The sequence below is a fragment of the Dendrobates tinctorius genome, unplaced genomic scaffold (assembly GCF_039654945.1).
Source record: "Dendrobates tinctorius isolate UK_male_01 unplaced genomic scaffold, ASM3965494v1 ptg000026l, whole genome shotgun sequence".
NCBI lineage: Eukaryota > Metazoa > Chordata > Amphibia > Anura > Dendrobatidae > Dendrobates > Dendrobates tinctorius.
In genome coordinates this window covers 19,825,538-19,849,823 of record NW_027361694.1, presented here as the reverse complement: position 1 = coordinate 19,849,823, position 24,286 = coordinate 19,825,538, and the positions used below count along the sequence as shown (strand labels likewise).

General features: G+C 42.6%; 1 protein-coding gene and 1 long non-coding RNA gene across 4 annotated transcripts in view; both read right to left on the bottom strand.

Moving 5' to 3' along the window:
• UGGT2 (UDP-glucose glycoprotein glucosyltransferase 2) overlaps window positions 1-24,286 on the bottom strand; it is a 548,948-nt gene that overhangs the window by 396,453 nt on the left and 128,209 nt on the right. The gene's annotated exons all lie outside the window — the stretch shown is intronic.
• LOC141084649 (uncharacterized) lies at window positions 3,417-4,297 on the bottom strand. Its single transcript, XR_012231072.1, has 2 exons — window positions 3,994-4,297; window positions 3,417-3,897 (listed from the first exon to the last, which is right to left on the bottom strand). It is a non-coding gene; the product is annotated as an uncharacterized lncRNA (long non-coding RNA).

Below are 24,286 nucleotides of genomic sequence, written 5' to 3'. Positions count from 1 at the left end.
GCTTGGCAATACTGTAGCGTTCACTGCATCAATTAACAGATTGCTCATTGCAGCATCTGTAGAGCACATTTCACAACATTTCTGACACATTCTTCCAATTAACACAATATAATATCGCAGATTCATATGAGCACGCTTTTCTTCAAAATTAGAGCAAGCCGTCCACAGTAGAAGTTTCATTCTCTTAATAAGTACGACGTAAATTTCACTTTACCTGCGGTTTCTTAGCAATCTGAAAATTTTACTAGCCGTGAAGTAAATACTTTCATGCGCAAAAATGCCAAAAGTATTCTTATTATCAGCCACATAGTTTGTAACATAACACATTAAAAATGCTACTCTTTCTATGCATTATTAAGCAGTATAAACCGTAAATGTCTGACTTCAATTGCCAATAAAATCCCACAAAGCTGTAAAAGGGACTGTCATTCAACTTTGTTAGACTCTCGTTAGGAAACCACACGGAAAGGAAGTGCAGTATATTCCCACAAAACTAAGGTTAAATGCCGAACCCAATATGAATGAAATCCTACAACTGCAACTTAATCCCAGGTGATTGATGGGGCACCAGGATGAAACGATCAGAGAAGGTCAAGAATATTGTGCCAAGAGTCTTTTACAGACAGGTGAGGATTTCCGGATTTACAAATCCTTTACACCTGCTAATGGAAATGCTGATGTCTGGAGAATACCGGATTATTTCAAGGACCTAATATGCTACAGTGAGATGTGCCAAGGTAATTGTTCTTTATTCCAGCACCTGTGGCTGTACTTGAGCGCACACAAAATCAATACAGCTTTTACAATCTATAATAAGTAGCATACAGGTGCATCTACACAATGCGACATAATAAGACTAGGGCTGCACGACCAAAGTACTGAGTGGGGTCGCACTGTCACATCTACACTACCATGACAACAAAGTAAAAAAAAAAAAAAAAAAAAAAACACTGTTAAAGGGGGTGCTCTCATTTACGCTGAGAACTATTACATTCATACATACATTTTCATCATGGCTTCGGACAGTCACATGAGAAATGTTTGTGTGTGAAAATACCAACAACAGAAAAAAACGTACACAGTGTGTATTTTTGCTTCTGGAACAACCTGAACTATAAAAATGTAAAAAGTATAAGCCAACCCGAGTATAAGCTGAGGCACCAATTTTACCACAAAAAAAAAAATAGGAAAACTCAGTTGCCCACTAAATGGCTCTGGTTGGAAATATTGACGAAGGTTAACCATTATTGTCTCGAAAGTGGTATCAAAATTCTATTCCAATCTCAGATGAGGAAAACTCCTCCCAGCCACCTTTCCTACATTCGTGGGAAGTGGAACTAAATATTTCTTTATCCCCACTGGATAAACAAAAGATCTGTGCTGCTTCTCATGGCTTCTCCCGTTGTGTTCTATTTCAAGAGTCGGCTTATAAGTTACTATCGCGATGGTACTACACACCAGAAAAACTGCATCATTTGGGACCGATTAGCTCCCCTCTGTGTTGGAGGTGTGGGGAGTCGCGGGGTAACCTGTCACATTTTTTGGTTCTGTCCTACTCTCGCCCAATTCTGGTCAGATGTCATGGGGTTTATGAAGAACCGTAGCATACTTAAGGCAGACCTGACTGCGACGGAGGCACTCATCCTTACCTTCAGAGAATTTCCAACCTAAGAAGCATGAGCTAGCGCCATTGATGCTGGGAGCGGCAAAACAATTGATCGCCCTTAGGTGGAAACAGCAAACCCCCCCCGACTCTGACAGAGTGGAAATGTAAAATAAGAGATTTGTTTAGACTCGAGGAGCTCACGAGTTGGGACTCGTCATCTCATGAGAAATTTAAAAAAACCTGGGCACCTTGGATACATTTCCAGGACACTGCGGGGAGGCTGGGGGGTGCCACGGCGGCCGAGTAAGTAGCGAAGAGTGATTGAGCCCTGGGGGACACTGAGCCAATTTCTTCAAACTATCTAAGGTCATAATTACAACAGATGTGCATGAGAGAGCGTTGTATCGGCTGAGGCGACATTCTGGTGGGGGCGGTTCATCGGGCCTCGTCACTAATATTTTTATCGGAGAACCTCAAGAGCTTGTTTTTCTTTGTAAAGTATGCCCTAGAGCATCAAGGATACCTGCCTATGTAATGGGTTAGTTTTAGTTAGGTTATTTACCTCGTTAAGTGTTATATTGTTTGAAAAGAGTAAAACTGTATAATTAATGCTCTGTAATTCTACATACAGACTTGTACCTCAAAATTTGAACATGTCTTGCTTCTGTATTGCTGTAATATCTCTTTATTAATAAAATAAAGAATTACAAAAAAAAACAAAAAAAAAAACTAGGAAAACGTATTGGCTCATGTATAAGCCAGGTATGCATTGTTCTCTCATCCTCATCCTGGTCTGCGTGGCTTACTCATGCCCATCCTTGTGTGCAAGGTCCCCTCATCCCTACCCTGGTATGCACAGCCCCCTCATCCCTATCCTAGTATGCATGGCTCCTCATCCATATCCTTGTCTGCATGGCCCCCCTCATCCCTATCCTGGTATGCATGGCTCCTCATCCATACGCTGGTATGAATGGCATCCTCATCCCTATACTGTTATTCAAGGCTCCTCATCCCTACCCCGGTATGCATGGGCCCCATCAAAAAAAAATATATACCATCCTACTTACTGTCCCTGTTCTCCCTAGCAGCGTCTTGTTACACAGCACTTGCAGCAGTGGGGTGTTCACGTGTGCCCAATGCTAAAGAAAGATGAATATTCACCGCACTCGCATTGAATATCCATTCCCTTTAGTAGCAGGGACAAATGATCGCACATTGCCTACTGAAAGTCTTTAGTAGCAGGCACAGGCTTTAGTTGCAGCAGCTGGCTCCTGTGACCTGCTGCTCTGCCGCCGTTCCCCCTCCGTCTTTTGGGAACCTCACTCGAGTAAAAGCCGAGGGGGGCTTTTTCAGCACAAAATATGTGCTGAAAAACTCAGATTATACTAGAGTATATACTCAGCTTATACAGCATATAAATCTGGCACTGCTGTATTTGTACTGACCCAAAGAGCAAAACTGTCTTCTCACTTTTACCACACAGTGAGTTCATGAATTTGATAGATTTTGTTCATTCTGTGTCCAAAGAAATCTGAAAAGCAATTACAAAATATTATGTATCCCAAATCAGGACTAATAAAAACTTCAGATCAGAAAAAAAAAAACCTCATACAGTGCTGTATGCTAATAAAAGTTATAGCTTTAAAAACACACCAATGAAAAATACAATATTTGGACACTCATTTTTAATGTTGAAAAATAGCAAAAAAAAATAAGAAAAAACTAAAACCGGTAAAACTAAGAGTATGGAACCAAAGAAAACAGTTGACTTAATTTATACCGCATGGACAACATAAAAGCAAATTAAAGCAATTTTTGAACAGCTCTTTATTTGTTCAATCTGCTTCCCAAAGGCTCAGTTCAAATTTATCCTGTGTTCTACATGGAGATGAGGGATTGGAGAAGCAGGAAGCTCATCTGCATATTTCCGGTGCTTTCTGGGAAGAGAAGTCGCCTTAAGCTGATCGATCACTGGGACTTGCCGGGTCTCGCTGATGGAGGACAACGCAAAACCAGGGATTGGAGAAGCAGGAAGCTCATCTGCATATTTCCGGTGCATTCTGGGAAGAGGAGAAGAGTCACCTTAAGCTGATCGATCGCTGGGACTTGCCGGGTCTCGCTGATGGAGGACATCGCAAAACCAGGGATTGGAGAAGCAGGAAGCTCATCTGCATATTTCCGATGCATTCTGGGAAGAGGAGAAGAGTCGCCTTAAGCTGATCGATCGCTGGGACTTGCCGGGTCTCGCTGTTTGAGGACAACGCAAAACCGCGCGCCGTTACCATCATAGCCTGCATCAGCAATATGGAAGAGAAGAAAATCCACATGGTCACCTGCAACACATGCTACATGTTTACGGATCTTCCGGCCCAAAAACTCAACTTTACCTGTCAGAAGTGCAAACTTGTTGCCCTCTTAGAGGAAAAGGTGCAGGGACTGGAAAAAATAGCAACATTGAAGGTAATTAAAGAACATGAGGACTTCTTGGATGACACAGAAGCAACCATTCAGGATTTGGAAAGTGAGAAAAGCTTCAGAGCACACACAGAGGCTGAAAAGTGGAGCCATGTGACGAAAAGAAGCAAATGGATCAAGTGGTCATCACCACCCACATAGCTTAGCAACCAATATGAAGCCCTCATGCTGGAGAATGAAAATGGCACAGCTCAGGATGATACCGTATCTACAAGAGAAGACACTATCAACAAAAGAAGTTACTCCGTCAACAAAAGCGGAAACAAATGACACTCAAAAACACTCACGAGCAACAAGCAGTGCGTCCGGAAAGAAAAGAAGAGTGGTAGTTATGGGCTACTCACTACTAAGAGGCACGGACATAACCGCACGAGAAGTATGCCGCCTCCCAGGAGCAAAAATAAAGGATGTGGCCAACAGGATACCAACTATCCTCAAATCCAAGGACGACTACCCTTTCCTACTGATACATGTAGGCACAAACTACACGACAAGAAGTGACCTACCAACTATCTGTGAAGACTTTGAAATTCTGGGGAAGAAAATAAAGGAACGGAACGTACAGGTTGTTTTCTCATCAATCCTCCCAGTCGATGGTCATGGCATCAGAAGATGGAATAGGATACTAGAGGTGAACAACTGGCTACGACGGTGGTGCAGGCAGCAAGGATTTGGATTCTTGGACCATGGCATGAATTACCTCTATGATGGACTTCTTGCAAGAGATGGGATACACCTCACAAAACCTGGGAAACACATTCGCTAGAAGACTTGCCACACTCATCAGGATGGCTTTAAACTAGAAGAGGGGATGGGAGGAAAAACAGCAGACAAGAACATGCAGCAGAAGAACAAAATAATCAATGATACTAGATGTGCTACAGAGGACCCAAGACAGGGTACTCAGAAGGAAGCTAAGAAAAAGGAAGCAAAACTTCTTTCCTGCATGCTGACCAACGCAAGGAGCCTGACCAATAAGATTGAAGATATGGAGTTGGTAATGTATGAGGAAAAATATGACATAGTAGGAATAACTGCGACATGGTTAGATGACAGCTATGACTGGGCGGCTAACTTGCAAGGATATGATTTGTTTAGGAGGGATCGTAAAAAAAGGAAAGAGGGTGGAGTCTGTCTATATATAAAGTCCACTTTAAAGCCCACACTAAGAGAAGATATTCAAGAAGGAAATGAAGAGGTGGAGTATCTTTGGGTGGAGATACAAAGAGGGAAAAGTAATAAAATCCTCATAGGGGTTTGTTATAAGCCACCAAATATAACAGAAACCATTGAAAATGTATTATTGAAACAAATAGACAAAGCAGCAAATCACAATGAGGTGATTATTATGGGGGACTTCAACTACCCCGACAGACTGGGAAACTGAAACCTGCTTATCTCAGAAAGGAAACCAATTTCTGTCAGTGACCAAGGATAATTATCTGTCACAAGTTGTGCAGGGCCCATCTAGAGGGACAGCCCTTCTGGACTTAATTTTAAGCAACAGGCCAGATAGAATAACAGAAGTACGAGTCGATGGGCACCTAGGGAACAGTGACCACAATATAATACAATTCCACTTGTACTTCAGTAAGGTGCCCTGGAAGGGGGTTACGAAAACGCTGAATTTCAGGAAAGCAAAGTTTGATCACCTTAGAGAGGACCTTCGCTGAAATGATTGGGACAATGTCCTCAAAAGTAGGAGCACAGAAAATAAGTGGGAAATATTTAAATCAGTTTTACACACCCACTGCGAGCTAGCCATACCGTACAGAAATAAAAGGGCTAGGAACAGGAGAACACCAATGTAGCTAAATAAGGATGTAAAAAGGGCAATAAATAACAAGAACAAGGCATTTAAGAAGCTAAAACAAGAAGGCAATGAAGAAGCATTAAAAAGTTAGAGAAAAAGATAAAACGTGTAGAAAACAAATACATTTAGCAAAAGTGGAAACTGAGAGATTCATTGCTAAGAAAAGTAAAAGAAACCCCAAACTATAGTTGCATCCGTTTTTTTGAGGATCCGCCACAATGTTAGTGTCCGTCAACATCCTCAAAGATCCTCAAAGATTTTCAAATGGAGCTTGCAACGTTTTTTTGGCCGGCGGATCCTCCAGACACTGAGTTAACCCCAAAATCTGTCTGGGTGCCGGACCAAAAATCTCTCTCTCTCTCTCTCTCTCTCTCTGGCCAGCGGTTCCTTTAAATTTCCTCATTTTCAGGATCCGTCTAAAAACATCAGTTGAGAACGGATCCGCTTGTCTGCCTTTTTGGCGGATTTTAACTGATGCAAATAACTGAAGTGTGAAAGAGGCCTAAGTAAGATGAGAAAGCTTGGGCTAGGGGAAAATGTGTGTAGATGGGTAGGTAGCTGGCTTAGTGATAGAAAACAAAGAGTGGTTATTAATGGTGCATACTCAGATTGGGCCAGGGTTACTAGTGGGGTACCACAGGGTTCTGTATTGGTCCCCCTACTATTTAATATATTTATTAATGATATAGTGGATGGCTTATATCAGTATTTGCAGATGACACAAAACTATGTAAGGTAGTTAACACAAAGGAGGACAGTATGCAACTACAGACAGATTTGAGTAAATTGGAGAATTGGGCTGAAAAATGGCCAATGAGGTTTAACACAGATAAGTGTAAGGTTATGCACATGGGAAGGAGAAACAGATGCTACAATTACTTACTAAATGGGAAACTGCTGGGGAAATCAGACATGGAAAAAGACTTTGGCATCTTAGTCAATAAGAAGCTAAATTGGAGTGCCCAGTGTCAGGCAGCTGCCACCAAAGCAAATAGGGTCATGGGATGCATTAGAAGAGGTCTGGGGACACGAGATGAAAACATAATTCTCCCTCTGTACAAATCACTCGTCAGACCACACTTGGAGTATTATGTGCAATTTTGGACGCCGGTGCTCAAGAAAGACATTACTGAACTTGAAAGGGTTCAAAGGCGGGTTACTAAAATGATAAATGGAGTTGGTTCACTACAATACCCAGAAAGGCTATCAAAATTAGGTCTATTTACTCTAGAAAAGAGAAGACTTAGGGTAGTTTCACATTTGCATTTAAGGCCGCAGCGACGGCCTGCGCACGGCCGCCGCTAAGCCCCACCCCTGCCGCGCCTCCTCCAGTAGCTCCGCCAACGGGCACATGATGCTGCATGCATCCCCTATCTTTAGCACTGGGGACGCAGGCATGCGTTTGGCGGCGCATGCGTCCTTTTGACGCTGCGCCGACCAGCGCCAAACGCAACCTGTTGCAATTTGGTGTGGTCGGCGCAGTGTCAAAAGGACGCATGCGCCGCCAAATGCATACCTGTGCTCGGCCTGCGTCCCCAGTGCTAAAGATAGGGGACGCAGGACGCATGCAGCGTCATGCGCCCGTAGGCGGAGCTAACGGAGGAGGCACGGCAGGGGCGGGGCTTAGCGGCGGCCATGCGCAGGCCGTCGCTGCGGCCTTAAACGCAAATGTGAAACTACCCTTAGGGGAGACCTAATATATATATATATATATGTACAAGTATATCAGAGGGCAATACAGAGATCTCTCCAATGAACTGTTTGTACCAAGGACTGTGACAAGAACAAGGGGACATTCTCTTCGTTTGGAGGAAAGACAATTTCTGCACCAGCATAGAAGAGGGTTCTTCACGGTAAGAGCAGTGAGACTCTGGAATTCTCTTCCTGAGGAAGTGGTGATGGCCAACTCACTGAATGAATTTAAGAAAGGAATGGATGCTTTTCTTGTGAGTAACAGTATAGAAGGTTACGAATAACAGAATATTATAGGTAGATGGTTGACCCAGCTTTGGGGAAGGAACCTTTTTCCCTATGCTACTCTGTGGGTTTTTTGCCTTCCCCAGGATCAACAATGCAGAACAGCTGCACTAAAATAGGCTGAACTAGATGGACACAAGGTCTTCCTTCAGCCTTCAAAACTATGTAACCATGTATGTAACATACGGTACATTGATGTTTCAGTACAAATGTTACCATGCATTTCTGTCTTTTTTAGGCATCTTTTTAGAACAATCAAGTGTTATGAATCACTTACATGTATGCCTAAAAAGACAAGCCACCACCAAGACAGAAGCCAGATGGAGTTCAAAATGACAATCTGCCTTAGTGTGTATGGTTTGGTAGGGGGTTTCGCTTGAAGCTCATTTGTAGAGGATTTAGAAAGAAAACCAATATAAGTGCTAAAGCAAATCAAAAGATGTTATGTACCCCAAAATGCTACCAATAAAAAAAACTCATTCTGCAAAAAAAATCCTCACTCAGGTTCATCATGTGTCAAGGGAAAAAATAAGGTTTCCACATTACTGGTAGAAAAAAGGCTATGGAAAAGTGACTTGAGTTAAGTTTCCAATATGGGGTCACTTGATGAGGTTTTTGCACTTTTGGCAGGGGGTTCTCCAAATGCCACCAATCTCTTCCAGCCAAATTTGCATACCGAAAATCAAATCACACGCCTTCCCATTCAAGCCTTGCCATGTGATTGAACAGTTTTTTTCCCCTTATATCAGGAAAGAATATTTTTAGGAGAAGGAGCACAACAAATTGGGTGGTTCGATTTCACCCATTATTCCAACTGAAAATGATAAATTTGGGGAAAGAAGAAAAAAAAAAAAAAAAATTAGTGGGAAAAGAATTTCATCAAATACTATCATTCTGAACCTAGAGTTGTGGCCAAAAGTCTTTAGACTGACACAAATTTTGGTTTTCACAATTTGCTGCCTCAGTTTTCATGGTGGCAATTTGCCACTATCACTCAGTCTTGTTGACAATTATAAGATCAAACTGATTGCTTTAAAAGAGGCTGGTGCTTAAAATCCTTGCCTTCTTGTCACGCTGTGACGGTCTTCAGTAAGGAAGAGGAACCACAAGCTGTCCCTGGAGCTGGGACCCCAACTATCCCTGTCCCGGAGGTACTCTTAAAAAGGTAAAGAAGCCAGAGTCTCCAACCTTAGTATGCTCCTGTAAAAACCCTATGGCACATAAATGAAAGGTAAACAAGACAGACGTCCACATACGTCACATGACGTAACTGCTACCACGGATACTAAAGGTCCTTCAGTCCTATTCAGCCTCCATCCCATTGAGAAAGCGCCCGGTTTTGAGCACAAAACACGCGTCAGGGGGGGGGGGGGTCACTCCACGGTCCTGGGTACCTGTGCACCACTTTGGTAAGCATTTCCCTCTTATAACCTTGCGTCTGTTAGGACGCTGTCTGCATTTTTTATGGGTATAGCTTACCACTCCAGCCATTACAGCCTCACTTTAAATCGGCCTATTAGCCTTTAGGGTATATTTCTAAGCCAATTTAGGCATTATTTTTGAATTAACATGGGCATGTATATTGGCCGATGGTGACTCTAGTGCATAATCCTGTGTTATAAATGAGTCACCGTAGGAGGCAAAAACAGAAATACTAGCTAAGTCCAGAAAACCAGAGAAGTTGGCAGCTATCAGATTGCAGACCCCTGAACCTATCAACAACAACTAGCAGTAGCCGTGGGGGGTTCCTACGGTGCCCTAGACCCCTCGATCACAGCCGGAGAACTAAATAGCCTAAAGACAGAAAGGGAAATCTAAACTGCCCCAGAGCAGTCCCCAACGCAATAGGCAGCCCCCAACATATGACAGTGAAGCAAGATGAAAAAACACTCACACAGATAGAAAGATAGGCTGAGCAAATGATGGGGCCCAAGCTAACTAAATAGGAAAGGATAGAAAAGCTGCTGTCTGCAATCCACCAAAACCCTATCAAAACAAGAGCCAACAGACTGATAGGGAAAAAAGCCCTGAAGACGCTAGGCTTCAAAAAGACTCAGCACTCAGGTATCTTCTGAAGACAGAGCAAAAAGGAATTCAGCTCACCCCAGCAGGGAATGGCAGAAATCCAGTAAAACAAGGAAAAACAAAACCAAAACACAAATGCAAAAAGCAGAGCAGAAAACTTAGCTTTTGAGGAGCAGGAATCAGACTGGTCTCCTAGAATCCCTCAGAGAGATCACCAGCAAGGCAGAAGGGCGTCGGCTGCCTTATATCCAGTCAGCAATTCCAGTCACCCAGTCATCATCATCCTGCTCAGGTGCTTGGTAATCAGCCTCACTAACTTCCTTCACCAGAAGAGGGAGTTCATCAGACCTCAATGGTGAAGGGGAAAATGAACTCACAACAATCCTGGCTGTGATTATTGGTGCCTTGGTTCATTTTACATCCCCTTTCCTGTCCTGTTTATGTTCGGCGTTGTATTGTCATTGCAATTTTGCTATATACATTGTCTGTGCATGATATGCTAATAAAGATTGTAATATATTTTTTATACATAGTTTGGATCCAAGTACTCCTTTCTTTCTCCTGTCTTTGTAAGACACAGACAAAAAAGGGATAAGAGAAAACCTCTATCATACAAAATCACTACCCCCCACAATAGGGAGGATAGGGATAGGGAGGAATAAACTAAATTGGAAAAGGGAACAGGAGAAACACACCCACACACGCAACCTACAGAACACCACAACTCCAACTAATTAGCTTTAGCGCAGGAAAACGAATCTCGAATAGTAACAACAAACTCCTATTCAGCACAGAGTTTCCTAAGACCAAGGAAGCAGAGCTTTCATCAGCAGGACAGAGGGTCTGGCCATATTTTACAGGAAGAGTTAATGACCAGATCAGAAGCAGTTGAAATGGAGCTGCATGTTTCTGACCAGCATAGAAAGGGTCGTTAACCTCTTCAGCACCAAAGGAAACCAAATTCATTTAATACAGGAGCCAAATACACGGGCTAAATGCAGGATCTGCACTTCACAGTATGCAGTGATCTTTTACCCTCAGATCTCCAAGGTCGTGGTGACACTTTGTTAACCTTGATTACCTCCATAGAAACCCATGAAGTCATCATTGCTTTGCAGTGGGGATTTACAGTAAAGGACATTGCTGCTTGTAAGATTTCCCCTAAATTAATAATTTATAAGATCATATAGAACTTAAATGAGGTTCAATTGCTGTAAAGAAGTCTTCAGGTCACCAAAGTCCAGCAAGTGCCAAGACCATCTCCTAAAGAGAATTAAGCTACAGGATTGGTTCAACTCTAGTAAAGATTTTGCTCAGGAATGACAGCAGGATGGTGTCCCTGCATTTGCATGCGCACAGTGAGGCAAATGATTTTGGTGGATGGCTTGGTTCGAAGAAGGGCAACAAAAGGTGCAACTTTTCGCCAAGAAACTCAAACACAGACTGACATTCTGCAGGAAATACAGAGATTGGACTGCATAGGACTAGTGAAAGCCCCTTTTAGACTGTTTGGGACTTCTGGAAGAACAACTGTCCAGAGAAAAATACTGATGAACTCTTGCATAAAGCATTCCAGACACTATTCATATGTGGGACTGCTTTTCTTCTAAAGACGTAGGCACATTCACAATTTTGCCTAAGAACACAGCCAGAATAAAGAATGACTTCTCACAATGATCTGAATTCTTAAAAATAAAACATCAACACTAGGTATTGACCTTTTCCATAAACTAGATGCATTTGTCAATGAAAGTGTAAAAAACTTATGAAATGCAAATTTTTCTTCAGTATGCCATAGAAACATTTCACTAAACATCTAAAAACACTGAAGCGGAAAACTTTCGTGAACTTTGTGAAAACCTAAACTTGTCTCCACCTCAAAACTTCTGGACACGACTGTAGATTGCTCCTTTCTTGGGCATACTCAGCTTTTAATAGGGTTGTCAATATTTTCTTTTCTTTCTATAAACCTTGCAACTATAAAATACTATAGCGTATTGTGATTATATGCCGAAGTTGGCGGAACGCCACAAAACACAAACTGAAAGCAATGAATTCGGAATAGCTTCTGTGCCTGCTATAAAAATACAGTGACCAGCTAGAATGATGGGCTATGGTATACTTTCTAGTAAGAGAACATTCATTTTAATAAAAGCAGCAGCCAGTGACAACTTTCAGGAATATAGCAGGTAGGAGGTTTGCAGTCATTTGAAACAATTCATTTATCAATTGAAAAATGTACTGAAGCCAGATTTATTCACATGAAATAATCATGTTGATTTAAAGGGGTTTTCCTGTCTTACACTACAAGAGTGTACTCACTATGTGACTGGTGGTTTGTGAATTCTCACAGAGTGCACTGCACGCTGCGAGGATTCTTTGGTCTCAGTGCACATTCCATCTAGATGGGCGAAACGTCACTCAGAGCAAGTGTATTGAAAAAAAGTCTAGCTGTTCCCGGTTCTGACACGGGAGACTCCTGACAACATGCAGTGTGCGCAATATGAGGAGTCACAAGTCTGCAGTCAATTACAGTGGCTGTGGACTAGTTTTAAGGGTACTTCACACATAGCGACATCGCTGAAACGTCACAGGTTTTGTGACTCAGAGACCTCGCCACCAATTTCGCTACGGGTGACACATAGCGGCGACTGGCCCCTCGCTGCGATATCGCTGATCGTGCTCGAATGTCCTAGGCCATTTTTTGATCGTTGGTGTCCCGCTGGCCAGCATGCATCGCTGTGTTTGACACCATAACTACGAGCGACCTTGTTGGCGACTCAGAACTCAGGCGTGATTTTACTTTGTCTTTTCAACGCCCCCTCAGCTCCGATTGGTGGTCTCAAATTAGGATCTTTGTAGCATTTCCTTTTATAGGTCAGCTATCAATTATATGCAATCATAACATTTAACATGTACAGTTATAATAACCGCGTGTCCCCGTGTCAGTGACTGTGGATCCATGAATAAAGAGCGCACTAGCAACAGGGACGCTGAAGCAAACCGCGTAGTGATAGCGCAGTAGTGGCCACCAATCGGAGCAGAGGGGCGTGGAAAAGGCAACGCTGAAGCACGCCTATCGAGGTCTGAGTCGTCAGAATAGCTGCTGAGTGACAAGGTCCCAACGACCGCTGAGGTCGTTATACGGATCGGCTTATCGTTGCTGCGTTGTTGAGATCTGCCTGTTTGACAGCTTACTAGCAACCATGTAGCGACGTACCAGCGATCCTTACCAGGTCGTATCGTTGTCGGGATCGCTGGAGCGTCGCTATGTGTAACGGGAACCTAAGACTGGACAATCCCTGTAACAGAAATTACTCAAATCTATTCCATGGATGTGTGACATAGGTGAACACGGTGATTAAGAAGGGAAAATTTTGTAGTCAATGTTGTGGATCAACAGTAATATTGCATTTATACCTATACTTGTGTAACCAAAAGTCTTCTTGTTGAATTTTTAACATCAGGAAGAAGGAGGGTAGGCATGAAAACGCACCAAAAAATATTAACTTTTAATTTTGTGGAACAGGACAACACTTGACTATCACGGAAACTTCTAAAATGCTATTTTTCCTCAATATAGCAAAATGGGTTGTCGAGGATTTTGATATTGATGGCCTATCCTTACACATGGAGCCCAAAAGATCAGCTATCAGAAGGTGCCACAGTTACCATTTACGGTACTTAAATGGATGACAAGCTACAGTTGTGTATGTAGTTGTGTTCAGTCTCTACATTTATTCACGGCCACTATGGGACCCCTGCTTGATGGTGGCTCCTGGTGTTCGACAACTATTAAACGGATATCGATGAAGTATCTTAAGCATTGGATAACAATGAGGAGGTGGAGGCTCAGGAAGAGGAGGAGGAACAGGAGCTGGTTGATAGCGCAATAGAGGCTCAAGCTTTGTTGTCCCACTCAAGCTACATTCTGTCTTGCCTACATGAATGGGATGAGGAGGGTAATGAGCAGGGCTGTGGAGTTGGTAAGCCAAACCTGCGACTCCGACTCCTCAATTTCCCTTACACCGACTCAAACTCCCACATATATTGCTTATATTTAAGTGAAAAATTTATTGTAGTACAATGTGAACATCAGACATTTAACCCCTTCACTACCAAGGGTGGTTTGCACGTTAACTACCGGGCCAATTTTTACAATTCTGACCACTGTACCTTTATGAGGTCATAACTCTGGAACGCTTTCATGGATCCCGGTGATTCTGACATTGTTTTCTCGTGACATATTGTACTTCATGTTAGTGGTAAAATTGCATTCAAATAACTTGCGTTTATTTGTGAAAAAAAACGGAAATTTGGCGAAAATTTTGAAAATTTCGCAATTTTCCAACTTTGAATTTTTATGCCCTTAAATCACAGCGATACGGCACACAAAAAACTTAATACCTAACATTTCCCACATGTTTACTTTACATCCGCACAATTTTGGAACCAAAATTTTTTTTTGTTAGGAAGTTATAAGGGTTAAAAATTGACCAGCGATTTCTCATTTTTGCAACACCATTTTATTTTTAGGGACCACTTCACATTTGAAGCCACTTTGAGGGGTCTATATGATAGAAAATACCCAAAAGTGACACCATTCTAAAAACTGCACCCCTTAAGGTGCTTAAAACCACATTCAAGAAGTTTATTAACCCTTTAGGTGCGTCACAGGAATTTTTTGAATATTAAAAAAAAAAAATGAACATTTAACTTTTTTTCACAAAAAAAATACTTCAGGTTCAATTTTCTTCATTTTACCAAGGGTAACAGGAGAAATTGGACTGCAAAAGTTATTGTGCAATTTGTCCTGAGTACGCTAATACCTGATATGTGGGGGGAACCACTGTTTCGGCGCATGGCAGACCTCAGAATGGAAGGAGCGCCGTTTGACTTTTTCAATGCAAAATTGGCTGGAATTCAGATCGGACGCCATGTCACGTTTGGCGAGCCCCTGATGTACCTAAACAGTGGAAACCCCCCAAGTGACCCCATTTTGGAAACTAGACCCCCCAAGGAACTTATCTTGATATGTGGTGAGAACTTTGAACCCACAAGGGCTTCACAGAAGTTTATAACGTACAGCGGTACAATTAAAAAAATCATATTTTTTCCACAAAAATGATCTTTTCACCCCCAATTTTTATTTTTCCAAGGGTAACAGGACCCTAAAAGTTATTGTGCAATTTGTCCTGAGTACGCTGATACCCCATATGTGGGTGTAAATGACTATTTGGGTGCATAGCAGAGCTCGGAAGGGAAGCAGCGCCATTTGACGTTTCTGGCTAGAATTGAGATCGGACACCATGTCGCGATTGGAAAACCCCTGATGTACCAAAACAGTGGAAACCCCCCACAAATGACACCATTTTGGAATCTAGACCCCCCAAGGAACTTATGTAGATGTGTGGTGAGCACTTTGAACCCCCCAGTGCTTCACTGAAGTTTATAACGTCCGGGCGTGAAAATAAAAAAATCGTAATTTTTCCACAAACATGATCTTTTAGTCCCCATTTTTTTATTTTCCCAAGGGTAACAGGAGAAATTGGACCCCAAAAGTTGTTGTCCAATTTGTCCTGAGTACGCTGATACCTCATATGTGGGAGAAAACTACAAGTGACCCCATTTTGGTAACTAGACCCCCCACGGAGCTTATCTAGATGTGTGGAGAGCACTTTGAACCCCCAAGTGCTTCACAGAAGTTTATAACGTCTGGGCGTGAAAATAAAAAAACATTTTTTTCCGCAAAATTATATTTTTGCTCCCAATTTTTTATTTTCCTAAGGGTAACAGGAGAAATTGGACCCCAAAAGTTGTTTTGTAATTTGTCCTGAGTAGGCTGATACCCTACATGTGGGGGTAAAACACTCTTTGGGCACATGGCAGAGCTTGGAAGGGAAGGAGCACCATTTGACTTTTTCAACGCAGAATTGGCTGGAATTGAGATCAGACGCCATGTTGCCTTTGGAGAGCACCTGATGTGCCCAAACAGTGGAAACCCCCAATTATAACTCCAACCCTAACCTCAACACACCCCTAACCCTAATCTGAGCCCTAGCCCTAACCCTAGCCCTAACCCTAGCCCGAAAATGGAAATAAATACATTTTCTTTTAGTTTTATTATTTTTCCCTAACTAAGGGGGTGATAACGGGGGGTTTGATTTACGATTTATGGCGGTTTTTATGTTTGGTGGCTGTCGCACGCTAAAAGACGCTTTTTATTGTAAAAATAGTTTTTGCATCACCACATATTGTGAGCTATAATTTTTCCGTATTTTGACCCACCGAGTCACGTGAGATCTTATTTTTTGCGGGACGAGTTGACGTTTTTATTGGTACCATTTTCGGGCACGTGACATTTTTTGATCGCATTTTATTCCGATTTTTGGGATGCAGAATGAACAAAAACCAGCGTTTCATGAATTTCTTTTGGGGGGTGCGTTTACACTGTTCCGCGTGCGGTAAAATTGATAACGCGTTTTTATTCTTCGGGTCAGTACGGTTACAGCGATACCTCATTTAGGTCTTTTTTTATGTTTTGTCGGCTTTTTGCAATGAAAACAATTTTATATAAAAAATTATTATTTTTGTATCGCTTTATTCTGCGAGCTATAACTTTTTTATTTTTTTGCAGATGATGCTGTATGGCGGCTCGTTTTTTGCGGGACAAGATGACGTTTTCAGCGGTACCATGCATATTTATATGCGTCTTTTTGATCGCGCGTTATTGCACTTTTTGTTCGGTGGTATGATAATAAATCATTTTTTGCTTCGTTTTTTATTTTTATTTTTTTAAGGGGTTCGCTAAAGGGGTTAACTAATGGGACAGTTTTATAGGGCAGGTCATTACGGACGCGGCGATACCAAATATGTGTACTTTTATTGTTTTTGTTTTTTTTATTTTGAAAAAATGGATTTATTGGGGAATATTTTTTTTTTTTTTTTTTACTAATTTATTTAGCGATTTTTTTAAAATTATTTTTAACACTTTTTTTTTTGTTTTACTTTATTACCTTGTCCCAGGTGGGACATCACTGTCCTGTGACAGATCGCTGATCTGTCACATCACAGATCACTGTGACAGATCAGCGATCTGTCACAGGCACTGCTGCAGACTTCCTCATGCCTGCGCTTTGCAGGCAGTGAGGAAGTCAGCTCCCTGCAGGCCCCCGTCGCCATCTTGGATCCGGGGGCCTGTAGGGAAAGAGCCCCCCGCAGCAGCGCTGCACATTGCACTGCCGTGGGGGGCTCAGGGAAGCACGGAGGGAGCCCCCTCCCTGCCGATGCTTCCCTTTAACCCCCGGTACACCGCGATCGCGTTTGATCGCGGTGTGCAAGGGGTTAACGTGTCGGGGGCGGTCCGTGACCGCCCCTGACACATTGTGCTGGGTGTCAGCTATGATAATTAGCTGACACTCGGCCGCGATCAGCGGCGCTCACCACGTGGGCGCCGCTGATCGCGATGACGTAATATTCCGTCCATGGTAATTAGGTCCATGGTCACATGGACGGAATATTACGTCAATTGTAGGTAAGGGGTTAATCATTTCTATGATCCGATAATCAAGATATTTAGATAGAACATAATATCTATTTACTGGAATACAACTTGAGAACAAAAAACTAATAAATTGTAAATATGTAACACACTGTATACATGTATACGGTACAGACCAATGTTTGGACACACCTCATTCAAAGAGTTTTCTTTATTTTCATGACTATGAAAATTGTAGATCCATTCTGAAGGCATCAAAACAATGAATTAACACATGTGGAATTATATAATTAAAGTGTGAAACAACTGAAAATTTGTCTTATATTCAAGATTCTTCAAAGTAGCTACCTTTTGCTTTGATTACTGCTTTGCACACTCTTGATGAGCTTCAAGTGGTAGTCACCAGAAATGATCTTCCAACAATCTTGAAGGAGTTCCCAGAGATGCTTAGCACTTGTTGGCCCTTTTGCCTTCACTCTGCGGTCCAGCTCACCCCAAACCATCTCGATTGGGTTCAGGTCTGGTGACTGTGGAGGCCAGGTCATCTGGCGTAGCACCCCATCACTCTCCTTCTTGGTCAAATAGACCTTACACAGCCTGGAGGTGTGTTTGAGGCCATTGTCCTGTTGAAAAATAAATGATGGTCCAACTAAACACACCGGATGGAATAGCATGCCGCTGCAAGATGCTGTGGTAGCCATGCTGGTTCAGTATGCCTTAAATTCTGAATAAATCCCCAACAGTGTCACCAGCAAAGCACCCCCACACCTCCTCCTCCATGCTTCACGGTGGGAACCAGGCATGTAGAGTCCACCCGTTCACCTTTTCTGCGTCACACAAAGACATGGTGGTTGGAACCAAAGATCTCAAATTTGGTCTCATCAGACCAAAGCACAGATTTCCACTGGTCTAATGTCCATTCCTTGTGTTCTCTAGCCCAAACAAGTCTCTTCTGCTTGTGGCCTGTCCTTAGCAGTGGTTTCCTAGCAGCTATTTTACCATGAAGGCCTGCTGCTCAAAGTCTCCTCTTAACAGTTGTTGTAGAGATGTGTCTGCTGCTAGAACTCTGTGTGGCATTGACCTGGTCTCTATTCTGAGCTGCTGTTAACCTGCGATTTCTGAGGCTGGTGACTAGGATGAACTTATCCTCCGCAGCAGAGGTGACTCTTGGTCTTCCTTTCCTGGGGCGGTCCTCATGTGAGCCAGTTTCTTTGTAGCGCTTGATGGTTTTTGCCAATGCACGCAGGAAAAACGCTGTGTGTGAATGTAGCCTTAGATCAGGAATAGAACAGCCATTTATAGGACATTTCATAACTTTCCCAAATTCCTATGAAAAAATATTCAGCATATTCTGCATTGAACTACTGTACCCAATTTATTATATATTTTAGGAGTCGGTCCATTTTATACCAACTCCACCTCCACAGCCCTGGTAATGAGGCGGAAAAGAGAGGAAGGAGTAGGCCGGGATCACACATGCGAGGAATACGGCCGAATCTCGCATGTTAATACCTGGCACTGCCGCCGGTACTCCGGAGCAGAGCGTGCGGCACCAATGTATTGCTATGCGGCCGCATGCTCCGATCCGAGTGCCGACGGCAGTGCCGTGTATTAACATGCGAGATTTGGCCGTATATAGAGAGTCATCATCATCATGGTGGACACAGGGAAGTGTTGGCTGTAGGGAGCTTGGCACATATGGCCGACTAAGTACCCCTGCCTTTCCAATGACCCTTACATTATATACATCTTTGGCAAAGGGAAAAAAAAAAAAAAAAAGTACTGGTTAGTCACCCTGATAGGCCGGGGTCACACTGGCGAGGAATACGGCCGAGTGAGAGGCGCTAAAAGCGCGCATTAGACACGGACAAATGATTCTCTATGGGGTCACTCGCACCAGGCGTATATTTCTCATCCATATTCTACGCTGCGTGCCAATCGCAGCATGCTGCGATTGTCAGCGTACTACGGCCAATGCAAGTCTATGGGTGCGCAAAAAATACAGATTACACACGGACCACACATGTGACTTGCGAGAAATACGCACCAGGTGTCTTTTAGCAAAGCAGGCAATTCAGTGCGCTATACAGTAAACTCACATTGACAGTTTTACTAAAGAAACGAATGAATAGATATATACATATACAGTCATGGCCAAAAGTTTTGAGAATGACACAAATATTAATTTTTACAAAGTCTACTGCTTCATTTTTTCTAATGGCAATTTGCATATACTCCAGAATGTTATAAAGAGTGATCAGCTTAACAATTATTTGCAAAGTCAATATTTGCCTAGAAAATGAACTTTATCCCCCAAAACACATTTCAACATCATTGCAGCCCTGCCTTAAAAGGACCAGCTAACATCGTTTCAGTGATTGCTCCATTAACACAGGTGTGGGTGTTGAGGAGGACAGGGCTGGAGATCAATCTGTCATGATTAAGTAAGAATGACACCACTGGACACTTTAAAAGGAGACTGGTGCTTGGCATCATTGTTTCTCTTCTGTTAACCATGGTTATCTCTAAAGAAACACGTGCAGTCATCATTGCACTGCACAAAAATGGCCTAACAGGGAAGAGTATCGCAGCTAGAAAGATTGCACCTCAGTCAACAATCTATCGCATCATCAAGAACTTCAAGGAGAGAGGTTCCCTTGTTGCCAAAAAGGCTCCAGGGCGCCCAAGAAAGACCAGCAAGCGCCAGGACAGTCTCTTAAAAGTGTTTCAGCTGCGGGATCGGGCTACCAGCAGTGCAGAGCTTGCTCAGGAATGGCAGCAGGCAGGTGTGAGTGCATCTGCACGCACTGTGAGGCGGAGACTCTTGGAGCAAGGCCTGGTCTCAAGGAGGGCAGCAAAGAAGCCACTTCTCTCCAGGAAAAACATCATGGACAGACTGATATTCTGCAAGAGGTACAGGGAGTGGACTGCTGAGGAATGGGGTAAAGTCATTTTCTCTGATGAATCCCCTTTTCGATTGTTTGGGACATCAGGAAAACGGCTTATTCGGAGAAGACCAGGTGAGCGCTACCACCAGTCTTGTCTCATGCCAACTTTCAAGCATCCTGAAACCATTCATGTGTGGGGTTGCTTCTCAGCCAAGGGAATGGGCTCTCTCTCAGTCTTGCCTAAAAACACAGCCATGAATAAAGAATGGTACCACAATGTCCTCCAAGAGCAACTTCTCCCAACTGTCCAAGAGCAGTTTGGTGATCAACAATGCCTTTTTCAACATGATGGAGCACCTTGCCATAAAGCAAAGGTGATAACTAAATGGCTCAGGGAACAAAACAGAGATTTTGGGACCATGGCCTGGAAACTCCCCAGATCTTAATCCCATTGAGAACTTGTGGTCAATCATCCAGAGACGGGTGGACAAACAAAAACCTTCAAATTCAGACAAAATAAAAGCATTGATTTTGCAAGAATGGACTGCTATCAGTCAGGATTTGATCCAGAAGTTGATTGAGAGCATGCCAGGGAGAATTGCTGAGGTCCTGAAGAAGAAGGGTCAACACTGCAAATATTGACTTGCTGCATTAACTCATTCTAACTGTCAATATAACCTTTTGTTACTCATAATATGATTGCAATTATATTTCTGTATGTGATAAAAACATCTGACAAACACACATAAAAACCAGAGGGCAGCAGATCATGTGAAAATATACAGTCATATGTAAACGTTTGGGCACCCCTATTAATGTTAACCTTTTTTCTTTATAACAATTTTGGTTTTTGCAACAGCTATTTCAGTTTTATATATCTAATAACTGATGGACTCAGTTATATTTCTGGATTCAAATGAGGTTTATTGTACTAACAGAAAATGTGCAATCTGCATTTAAACAAAATTTGACCGATGCAAAAGTATGGGCACCCTTATCATTTTCTTGATTTGAACACTCCTAACTACTTTTTACTGACTTCCTGAAGCGCTAAATTGGTTTTGTAACCTCATTGAGCTTTGAACTTCATAGCCAAGTGTATCAAATCATGAGAAAAGGTATTTAAAGTGGCCACTTGCAAGTAGTTCTCCTATTTTATTCTCCTATGAAGAGTGACATCATGGGCTCCTCAAAACAACTCTCAAATGATCTGAAAACAAAAGATTATTCAACATAGCTTTTCAGGGGAAGGATACAAAAAGTTGTCTCAGAGATTTAACCTGTCAGTTTCCACTGTGAGGAACATAGTAAGGAAATGGAAGAACACAGGTACAGTTCTTGTTAAGCCCAGAAGTGGCAGGCCAAGAAAAATATCAGAAAGGCAGAGAAGAAGAATGGTGAGAACAGTCAAGGACAATCCACAGACCACCTCCAAAGACCTGCAGCATCATCTTGCTGCAGATGGTGTCACTGTGCATCGGTCAACAATACAGCGCACTTTGCACAAGGAGTGGCACAGTGACACCATCTGCAGCAAGATGATGCTGCAGGTCTTTGGAGGTGGTCTGTGGATTGTCCTTGACTGTTCTCACCATTCTTCTTCTCTGCCTTTCTGATATTTTTCTTGGCCTGCCACTTCTGGGCTTAACAAGAACTGTACCTGTGTTCTTCCATTTCCTTACTATGTTCCTCACAGTGGAAACTGACAGGTTAAATCTTTGAGACAACTTTTTGTATCCTTCCCCTGAAAAGCTATGTTGAATAATCTTTGTTTTCAGATCATTTGAGAGTTGTTTTGAGGAGCCCATGATGCCACTCTTCATAGGAGAATCAAATAGGAGAACTACTTGCAAGTGGCCACTTTAAATACCTTTTCTCATGATTTGATACACCTGGCTATGAAGATCAAAGCTCAATGAGGTTACAAAACCAATTTAGTGCTTCAGGAAGTCAGTAAAAAGTAGTTAGGAGTGTTCAAATCAAGAAAATGATAAGGGTGCCCATACTTTTGCACCGGTGAAATTTTGTTTAAATGCAGATTGCACATTTTCTGTTAGTACAATAAACCTCATTGAATCCAGAAATATAACTGAGTCCATCAGTTATTAGATATATGAAACTGAAATACCTGTTGCAAAAACCAAAATTGTTATAAAGAAAAAAGGTTAACATTAATAGGGGTGCCCAAACTTTTACATATGACTGTAATATTTGTGTCATTCTCAAAACTTTTGGCCATGCCGGTGTATATTATAATATATATATATATATATATACACACACACACACACACACACACACACACACACACACACACACACACACATATATACATATACACACACACATTCTATGTGTCTATATCTATTCTTTGGATTCTGTTATAAACCCTGTCATAGGGCTCCATTATATGTCCATTTTGCAAGCCTGCGAGAAAATCTCGCCATACGGATTACATACGGATGCTTACATGCGCAAAATACGCGACCACACCTTGATTACGGATAACATACGGAGCACTGTTTAGGGGCCATTCATCCGTATTACGCATGTAAAATACTGACCGTATTTTGCGTCGGTTAGTGTGACCCCGGCCTTACACTCATGCTACAAGGAGAACCTTGCAACTCTCCTTCCTGAGGCGGAGAGGTCTTATAAAATGGTGCTACACCAGAAGGCCATTGTGGCAAATATGTTGAAAAAACTCCCATCAGACAACGTTAGTGGCAGGGGGGCAAGCTTCCTTGCCCAACCAAAGAGGAGAGGCAAGGGAGACACACACCAAGTACAGTAGATGCAGGGTATACTGTCAAAGGCCTGGGCCAACTTCATGATACCCTCCCAACATCCAGACCCTGATGACTGGGTATTTTTGACAAGGAGGAAAAAGTTTAACATTATTTCCTTTGATAACTATGTAAATGACAGAATTACTCTATGTAAAAGCTCATTTTAAAAATACAGTGCAATTAGATTGCATTTGCATGCAAATCGAATGTAATTCGGTTGATAGGTGATAAAAATCACATTGTACTCACAAGAAAATCACATAACACTTGTCCCACTATTCTGGACCCATAACAGACCAAAGGACATGAGCCAGCACTTAGTTAAAGGGAATCTGTCACCCCATTTTTCGACTATCAGCTGCCGGCACCGCCATCAGGGGCTTAGGTACAGCATTCTGTAATGCTGTAGATAAGCCCCCAATGTAACCTGAAAGATAAGAAAAATGAGTTATATTATACTCACGACAGGGGCGGTCCGGGTCTGGTCTGATGGGTGTCGCCATCCCGTCTGGTTCCTCCCATCTTCTAACGGTGACGTCCTCTTTGCTGCCTGTCATGGCTTCTGCGCAGGCGCACTGCTCTGCCCTGTTGAGGGCAGAGCAGAGTCCTGCAGTGCGCAGGCACCGGGAGGTCCAGCGCCTGCGCACTGCAGTTTTTTGCTCTGCCCTCAACAGCGCAGAGCAGTGCGCCTACGCAGGAGCCACGACAGGCAGCAAAGAAGAGGACATCACCGTTACAAGATCTGAGGCGCTGGACCGCAACACCCATTGGACCAAGACCGGACGGCTCCCCGGTGAGTATAACTAAATTTTCTTATCTTTCAGGTTACATCCGAAGCTTATCTACAACATTACAGAATGGTGTAGATAAGCCCCTGATGGCGGTGCCGGTAGCCGATACTCGAAAAATGGGGTGACAGATTCCCTTTAAGTAATTGCTAGTGGTCATAACCACAAATACCCAAGATTCACCAATGCCTTCACATGAGGAAAGACATAGCAAATTACAAAGACTATACTACATTTCTAATTTAAGGTATTTGCTAATATGATTATTATTACACCTACTACATATTGGGATGAGATCTTGGAGATTGAAATACCCCTATAAGTTCCATTTAGACTGGCTCATAAATCGGTGAAAGTACGTATGTTTCGGACTGGCTATCCAAAACAGCTGGCATTTAACAGAAAAACGAACAAAAGACAGACT